This window comes from Chiloscyllium plagiosum, unplaced genomic scaffold (assembly GCF_004010195.1).
Source record: "Chiloscyllium plagiosum isolate BGI_BamShark_2017 unplaced genomic scaffold, ASM401019v2 scaf_71671, whole genome shotgun sequence".
Lineage (NCBI taxonomy): Eukaryota > Metazoa > Chordata > Chondrichthyes > Orectolobiformes > Hemiscylliidae > Chiloscyllium > Chiloscyllium plagiosum.
Window position 1 is genome coordinate 1 of NW_025206525.1, and position 9,498 is coordinate 9,498.

Below are 9,498 nucleotides of genomic sequence, written 5' to 3' on the forward strand. Positions count from 1 at the left end.
AGCATTCCATCCCTCTCGTGGGAGGCCTGCTTTTCCTTCTGTTGTCCAGATGCTCACCAAGACAGCACAGGCCTGGATTGAAAACTGGGAACTCTCGATACTGTGTCAGTGCAACAATACTTACAGTGGGAGTGGTGATTGAGCCTGGGGTGTGTCTGTACTGTGCTCCCCCTCCAGCACTGTATCCGTGTCATGTCCTGTTAGCTGATGTTTGGAGCCCTCTCATTGCTCTCTGCTCTGTGCACTGTGAGTGATCTTACCTCACTGCAGGATTTATTGAATGCTCCAGATCTCCCTTCCCTTTGTCACTCTGGCTGACCAACCATCTTCAATAAGGTGATGGAGGAGACACCCAGCAATTGGGAAGTCTATTGAGTCAGGAACTTACTAAATAGCTACAGAAGACAGAGAAATAGACAGACTCTGAAATTAGGGTAAAGGAAACACATGCAGAATGGTAATAATTGCCACACTGACCTGGAAAATCCCAGTCTCCATCCCTGGCCGGTGCTGCTTCGTCTCTCTGGAGAGGAGATTTCTGTTGGCTCAGGATCTGGAGTAGCTGCAAGAGTGAGAGACACTGACAGAGGCAGCAATTAGACCCTCGTGGTGAGGGATACCAAACAGAGAGATACTGAGTGATATCAGCAGAGTGCAGGAAGATTTCAGGAGCAAACCATTATGTAAGAAGAAGGAGTTTTGATTCATTTTGCTGCTGGTGTCAATGCTCAGGAATGGGAAACCTGGGAGAAGGCAAAGTGATGGCCAGGTGGTATTATCGCTGTGCTATTTATCCAGAGACTCAGCCAATGTTCAAAACTCACCATTGTAAATAGGAGAATGCATGAGTGCCGTGGGGACTGGAGAAGGTTACAGTGATATCATGTGCTCTAGAGGTTGGAGGGAGGTGCACAGATGGGGAGGTTGGTAAGGACTCGAGAATGTTAGAAACAGGGTGGGCTGTAGGTTCTGGACAAGATGATAGAGATGAGGATTTATGGAGCTTTTTTGAGCACAGAGACCATAACTGTTAGCTTCAATGACATTATGGAAAGAGATAAGGATAATGAAGAAGCTAAGTATCTAAACTTGGGGAGGCCATTTATCATTAGATTACCACTGTCACTCTATGTTATCATTAGACTGGCAAGCCTCGACTGCAAGGAACTACACTTGTTGGAGTCTCTATTTGGAACACGGGAGATGTTTAATGTGATGCAGTGAGAATTCAGAGCAAATGTGTTTTGCGAGGAATGAATGGCTCAAACAGCACATCTAGCAAATACTGATCAAGCGATATTGTGAGTTTGATAAAAAAAACTACAGTGCAATAGAAACAGACGAAGCCATTCAAAAGTCTAGAGTGTGTGGGGCAGGGAGGTGGGGGGAGGGGTGGATGCTGGGGGTGGTGGTCCTTAAAAATGAACAGGCAAACAACGGTCACAAAATATCCTTAGCAAATAATGTTAATGAAAATCCACAAGGTATTTAATAAGTACAGTTAGAGTAAGAGGATTCCCAACTAAGCAGTGGGGCCTGTTGGAAACCAAAGGGACAATCTGTGCATGGAGCCAGAGGAAGTGGGTGAGGTCTGCAATGAATACTTCCCATCTGTATTCACACAGGAGCAAGGCATTGTAGCCGGGGATGGTGAGGTTCTGGAACATACTAAGATCAATGAGGAGGAGGCGTTAAATGTTTTCACAGGCAAAAAGGTGGAGAAATACCCAGTAACAATAAAATATATCTCCGGCTGCTCTGGGAGGTAATGGAGCAGATTGCTGGGGCCCTGGCGGATATATTTAGTACTTTGCTGGCCACAGATGAAGTGCTGAACGACTGGAGGATCACTAATGTGGTTCTTTTATACAAGAGCAGCAGAGATAGGCCAGGTAATTACAGAACAGATAGTCTGACAGCAGGGAGAGGGAAATTATTGGAAACAATTCTGAGGGACAGGATGGATCAACATTTGAAAGGACAGGAATATATTAGGGATTGTCTGTATGGATTTGCTTGAGGACTGTCCTCTGATATTGATGAGGGCAGTGCAGATGATGTGGGTTACATAGAGTTCATTAAGGTCTTTGACAAGGTCCCACATGGAAGGCTGGTCCAAAAGGGAAGAGCCCATGGGATCCAAGGCAAGTTGGTAAATTGGATCCACAATTGGTGGAGGGTTGTTTTTATGATTGGAAGCCTTTGGCCAGCGGATGTACCACAGGGATCTGTGCAGGAATCATTGCTGGTTATTATGTACATTAATATCTCGGATGTGAAAGCAGAAGGAATCATTAATAGGTTTGCAGATGACATGAAAGGTGAGGGTGTTGTCCACAGTGAGGGGGATGGTCTCAGGCTGCAGTCTGATATCGATCAGATGATAAATTGAGCAGAGTAATGGCAGACAGAGTTTACTTCTGATCACTGTGAGGTAATGCACTGTGGGAAGTCTAATAAGCAAACCGTATACATCATGAATGGTAGGTCCTCCTGGAGTACTGAGGAAAACAGGGACCTTGGTGGGCAAGTCCCTGGATGTCTGAAGGTGTCAGCACAGGTAGACAGTCATCATGTAAGTGGCCCAACTGGAGAATGGGTCTAAACCTGATCTCCCCTTGAGGTGTTAGTGGGGGAGCACTTTGGAAAGTCACCACAATTGTATTCGTTTGAAAATAGCGATGGAAAAGGACAGGCCTGGTCCACAAGTTCAAGTTATAAAATGGAGCAAGATAGTATTAGTCATGAATTTTAAAAGTAGATCTGGGGAGGCTATTTGCAAGTAAAGGGAAGTCTGGCAAGTAGGAATATTTTAAAACCGAGATAAAAGGAGCATTCAGTGCCAGCATGTTCCTGTTAGTGTGCAGCTCAATGCTGACTGAATTAGGAAACTCTGGCTGAGTTTGGAGGCTGTGGTCAAGAAAACAGGGGGGCACATAACTGGTTGACTCAAGTGAATCCTTTCAGGAGCATCGGGGCTGTAGAAATACACTTAGGATGGAAATCAGGAATGAAAAAGGGGGGCATGAGATAGCTTTGGCAGAGAAAGTTAAGGAAAATTGAAAGAGATTCTACAAGTGCATTAAGAGCAAAAGAAGAGCTAGGGACAAAACCGGTATCCTTAGTGATCATTGAAGCCAACGATGTCTGAAACTACAAGATCCGAAACAAATATTTCACTTTGGAACTACTGTGGATAAAGATTGGGGCACTCGGGGGACTAAACAGTGTTTGACCTGACTACTATTGGAATACTGTGTGCAATTCTGGTCTCAATGCCATCGGAAGGATGTTGTGGAACATGAAAGGGTTCAGAAGAAATTAACAAGGATGCTGCCAGGGTTGGAGGGTTTGCTCTTCAGGGAAAAGCCTGAATAAGCTGGGGCTGTTTTCACTTGAACATGGGAGGCTGAGGAATTACCTGATAAAGGTGTTTAAAATCATGATGGTCATCGATAGAGTCAATAGATAAGGTCTTTCCCCAGGCTGGGGGATTCCAAACCGACAGGGCATAACTTTAAAGTGCGAGGGGAACTTTTCAAAGGGGCCTAAAAGAAAACTGGCTCCCGCAGAGTGTATGGAATAAGCTGCCAGAGGAATTAGTGGAGGCTGATAGAAATACATTTAAAAGGAATGTGGATGGGTATATAAATAAGAAGGTTTGATAAAGGTGTACAAGATGATTAGGGGTTTAGATAGGGTTGACCGTGAGAATCTTTTTCCACGTATGGAATCAGCTATTACGAGGGGGCATAGCTTTAAATTAAGGGGTGGTAGGTATAGGACAGATGTTAGGGGTAGGTTCTTTACTCAGCGAGTCGTGAGTTCATGGAATGCCCTGCCAGTAGCAGTGGTGGACTCTCCCTCTTTATGGGCATTTAAGCGGGCATTGGATAGGCATATGGAGGATAGTGGGCTAGTGTAGGTTAGGTGGGCTTGGATCGGCGCAACATCGAGGGCCAAATGGCCTGTACTGCGCTGTATTCTTCTATGTTCTATGTTTTAGAGGGATATTGGCAAAAGTCTGGCAAATGTGACTAGATACGTCATGCAGGAGTTGGTCCGAAGGATCTGCATCCATGCTATACATCTCTATGACTCAATGTCTTGAAATGAGTCCACATTATAGAAAAGGAGGTGCTGGAGGTTTTAAAACACAGGTAGATAAATCCCCAGGACCTGACCAAATGTATCTCAGGACATTGTGGGAAGCTGGTGAAGAAATTGTAGCGCCCCTAGCAGAGATATTTGTACCATAGAGAGCTATGTGTGATAGGCAGGTAGACTGGAGGGTGGCATTGTGGATAGTGAAGAAGGTTTTCTGAGATTACAAAGGGATCCTGTTGAAATGCGTGAGTGGCTAAAAAACTGTAGATGGAGTTCAATCTGAATAATTGCAAGGTAATGCATTTGGAACAACAAACACGGGCAGGACTTATACAATTAATGGTAGGACCTTCGGTAGTGTTGTAGAACAGAGGGACCTCGAGGTATAGGTACATAAACAGGCTGGTTAAAAAGATGGTTGCCACACTTGCTTTCACTGCTTTGGATATAGGAGTTGGGAAGTCACATTGAGATTATACAGACCATTGGTGAGTCCTCTTCTAGAATACTGTGTTCAGTTCAGGTCACCCAGTTATCGGAAGGATATTATTAAGCTGGAGAGGGTTCAGATGACATTTACTGGGATGTGGCTGGTTATGAAAGATTTCAGTTATAAAGAAAGGCTGAATAGGTTGGTATTTTTTCATTGAAACCTGAATGTTGACAGATGACCTCGTAGAAGTTTATAAAATAATGAGGGGAATAAATAGAATTAATGGGAGTTGTCTTTTCCCAAGGATAGGGGAGTTTCAAGACTAGAAGCTACATTTTTAAGTGTAGGAGGAGAGACACTTAAAAAAAAGACGTGAGGGTCACATTGTTACACAGAGGATGTGGAATGAACTTCCCAAGGAAGGGATGAATGTGGGGACAATTACAATGTTTAAAAGACATTAGGATTAGTACAGGAATAGGAAAGGTTTGAAGGGATATGATCAAGGAACAGGCAGGTGGGATGAGATCCGTTTTAGAGTATGGTTAGTGTTAACCGAACAGTGCGGTATGACTCTCTGACTATGATTATAATATTGTGTCATTAATTAAGAAAGGCTGCAAGAGGAAGCCAGGAAACTACAGACTGATGACCAGACATCAGGGTGCGTCACTTGTTGGAGATCATTCTGAGAGGTAGGACTTACATGGCATTTGGAAAGACAAGGACTGATTACGGCAGCCAGCATGGCTTTGTGTGAGGGAAAACATGTCCCACAAACTTGACTTGAAGATAGATGAAGGCAGAGCAACAGACGTTGTTTCTGGCTTCAGCAACCCTTGGTCAGGGTGTAGCATGATACATTGATTAGTAAGGGTAGGTCACAAGGGATCAGGGAGAGCTAGCCAACTGGATACAAAATGGGATGACAGTGGGAGACAGAGGGTGGTGGGAGAGGGTTGTTGTTCAGACTGGAGGCCTCTGACCAACAGTGTGCTTTCAGGATTGGTGCTGGGACCACTGTTGTGCACCATTTACATAAACAATTTGAGTGAAAATATAGGAGTCCCTGTTAGTATGTTTGTGGATACCAAGATTAGTGGAAGAGTGGGCAGGGAATATAGTTATCGAAGGGGATGTTAATCAACTGGGTCAGTAGATGGAAATGTGTTGCTGGAAAAGCGCAGCAGGTCAGGCAGCATCTAGGGAAGAGGAGAATCGACGTTTCGGACATTAGCCCTTCTTCAGGAATTCCCGAAACGTCAATTCTCCTCTTCCCTAGATGCTGCCTGACCTGCTGCACTTTTCCAGCAACACATTTCCATCTCTGATCTCCAGCATCTGCAGACCTCACTTTCTCCTCAACTGGGTCAGTAGGCCAAGGAATGAAAGATGGAATTTAATTCAGGTGTTGGATTTAGTTCAGACAAACCAGGGAGGACTAATGCAGTTAATGGCAGGGCCCTGGGCAGTGTTATCGAACAGAAAGAGACCAAGGGATGCAGTTACATTGTTCCTTGGAAGTGACATCACAGGCGGACAGGGTGGGGAAAGCAGCATTTGGCACACTTGTCTTCATTGGTCAGAGCATTGAGTACATGAGTTGGAGATATTTGTAACATTGTCATCAATATTTCTCCTGGGCAGAGGAGGCCACGGGTTGACCTTATAAAGGTTTATGAAACCATGTAGGGCCTAAGTAAGGTGAAAAGCCAACGGTATGTGAGTCCAAAGCTAGAGGCATAAATGTGAGGTGACAGAGCAAGGATTTAAAGAGGGAGCTGAGGGGCAACATTTTCCACAGAGGATGGTGCATAGATGGAATGGACTGCCAAAGGAAATGGTGAAAACAAGTACAGTTGCAACATGGAAAAGACACTTGGGCAGGTACATGGAGAGGAGAAGATTTGAAGGGATATGGGCCAAACACAGGCAAATGCAACTCATTCCATTTCAGAAACCTCGGCCGAAGAGTCATGCCCCACAGAAACAGACCCTATGTCTTCAGTTGTTGGAGGAGGAGACTATCAAGACAAGGCATGTTGTAGAAACTGACGCAAGTTACAGCGATATGGATGGGCAACTGGACTGGAGGTTTCAAATATATCAAAAATTGGTGAGAGGAGAGGAGATGACAGAGATAGGAACTGTTATAGGAGTTAGAATGATTGAAGACACTGGTCCACAAGACGAGCCATAGATACAGTACTGGAGAGGGAAGAGGGAACAAAAAGATCCCAGGCAGCATTACCACCCTCTCGTTGCAGGCCCGCTTTTCCCTCTGTTGTCCTAATGCTCACCAAGGCAGCACATACTTGGTTTGAAAACTGGACACTACCGATGCTGTCTGAGTACAAAACAAAACTTAAAGTAAAAGGTGGTGACTGAACCTGGGGGTGTCTGTACTGTGCTCGCCCTCCACCACTATATCTATGTCATGTCTTGTTTGGAGCCCTCTCAATGCTCTCTGCACTGGAATGATCTTACCTGGCGGCAGGATTTATTGAGGGTTGCGACCTCCCTGACCTTTTATCTCTCTGACTGACCAACCATCGTCCCAACCAGCAGTTGGCAAGTGTATTGAATCAGGAACTCCCCGAGTACCTGTAGAAGACACAGAAGTAGGCACAATGGGAAATTAGACTGATGCTGTGAGGGCTATACATGTAGAATGGCACTAAGCCCCACATAGATCTGGAAAATCCCAGTCTCCATTCCTGGCCTGTGCTGCCTCATCTCTCTGGAGTGGAGAATTCTGTTGGCTCAGGATCTGGAGTAGCTGCAAGAGTGAGAGACGCTGACAGAGGCAGCAATTAGACCCACACAGTGAGGGACCCCACGTGGAGGGATACTGAGTGATATCACCAGAGTGCAGGATTAAACAATTGTGCAGGAAGAAAGGGTTGTGATTCATGTTGCAGTGGGATGTGCAACCTGTGAGAAGGCGAAGCGATGGCCTAGTGGCATTATTGTGAGGCAATTTATCCATAAACTCAGCAAATGTTCTCTGGACACAGGTTCAAATCCCACCGTTGCAAATGATTGAACGTGAATTAAATGCTTCAAAAAAGATGCAATTAAAAACCTGTGAGTATTAAACAATTGCTGATGTTAAGAAAAATCCATCGGGTGCATTCCTGTCTTTAGTGAAGTAATCTAAGATGGGACTGGGATATCTCAGGTATTACAGAACACCAGCTGAGGGAGGGACAGGACAGGCAGCTCAATGCACCAGGAGACAGATGACTGTGAGAGGATATTCCTGCGGGAACCGCCCAGTGAAGCTGTGTTCGTGGAATTAATCAATAACAATGGTCTTCCTTTTCCTCTGATTGTTCTCCAGTCCCCGATAGCCCCGCCCTCCTGCACCTTGACCTCCTCAAGATGGCGGCCCTCAGGCCCGCGCTCCCACTTCCCTCAAACAAATGGCGGCCGTGACCCTGGGCCCCTTCCCTGATCAGAGACCGCCACCTCCTTACCCGGGCTTTTTTTTCAACCTGTATTGTCTCCGCTCCTTTCTCCCAGAGAGGCCCCCTCACACGGGCTCTGAGCGCCGCTCTCTGAAGCCGATCTCAGCCGCTGCCGGAGAAAGCAGCTCCATGTCTCTCTCTCTCTCTCTGTGTCCTGACCAATGTAACACTGCGCATGCTCCACATGGAAACCAAACTGCGCGTGCGTCTGAGATTATCGGTGAGTTGATATATAATATTCATATCTGCACAGGATCATGGGTGAAATATTTGTCATTAACAACTGTTCTGTCAAGTTAGAGACATAGAGGTGTCTAGCATGTAAGCAGATTGTTCGGTCTATCTTAACCATACCGGCCAGGTATGTAAATTATCAATCGTTCTTAGAGTTTGAAAATAAGTTTCTTACTCTAGTTGTGTAAATCGATTAGAAATATGTACGTTATCAGATTTACATTTCAACTACTTCTTAAAATCTCGATTCGGAGATGCCGGTGTTGGACTGAGGTGTACAAAATTAAAAATCACACAACACCAGATTATAGTCCAACAGGTTTAATTGGAAGCACACTAACTTTCGGAGCGACGCTCCTTCATCAGGTGACACAATCACCTGATGAAGGAGCGTCGCTCCGAAAGTTAGTGTGCTTCCAATTAAACCTGTTGGACTATAACCTGGTGTTGTGTGATTTTTAACTTCTTAAAATCTCACATTGATTTATGAGAGAGGTTTAATGCTCCACTATGGAGTGAAAATGATCCCAATCGTACAAAACAGTTTGCTTTCTGACCAATCATTCCCCGAGAGTGATTTGACCCCGCTCCTCACTCACTCTGGTTGGCGGACCGGCCGCTGTTCGGTCCTCCAGTTCCTCCCCTTCTTCCCAATTGCAGCCTTGACTCAGGCGTAACTCAGCAGGCTGAAGGACAAGGGAAGTGAGAGTCGATGCCTTGTGATGTGGTGAAAATATCCCGAATCTTGGACTGAGAGACCTGAGTTCAATTCACAGCTTGTGCAGGTGTGTGTAATAACAACTTTGAACAGGTTCATAAGGAAAAACAAGGGAAGTCAGGAACAGATTAAAACAAAAAGAAAATGCATACAATGTCGTGGGGCTCTCAATGCTCAGATGATTTTAGTCTTTACCAAGTGTTTCAGGGCCCCAATGGGTCCCAGTACAGACTGTTCCACTCCTCGTGCACAGCCAGATACTACGATTGTGGGGCAAAGTGTTGTGGTGGGATATGGAGGTGCTTTTCTGAAAGGCCCTCAGTTTTGGAGGTGAAAATAGATGAAAAGGAGCAGGGTTTTTGTATGGAGTTACCTGTTCCCCTCCTTTAGCAAATAGAATAAAAGAGAACCCTAAAGTTTTCTATAGGTATGTGAGGAATAAAATGATGATTAGGGTAGGAATAGATCCAATCAAAGACAGAAGTGGGCAGCACCTTATTATTGCCCTGACTCTACCTCATACATGTTTGGTAGAG

At 45.1% G+C, this 9,498-nt stretch overlaps 1 long non-coding RNA gene across 1 annotated transcript; it reads right to left on the reverse strand.

Moving 5' to 3' along the window:
- Positions 1-535: 535 nt before the first annotated feature.
- On the reverse strand, positions 536-8,147 carry LOC122546520. Its single transcript, XR_006310763.1, has 3 exons — positions 8,020-8,147; positions 7,028-7,144; positions 536-743 (listed from the first exon to the last, which is right to left on the reverse strand). It is a non-coding gene; the product is annotated as an uncharacterized LOC122546520 (long non-coding RNA).
- Between the last annotated feature and the right edge of the window lie 1,351 nt (positions 8,148-9,498).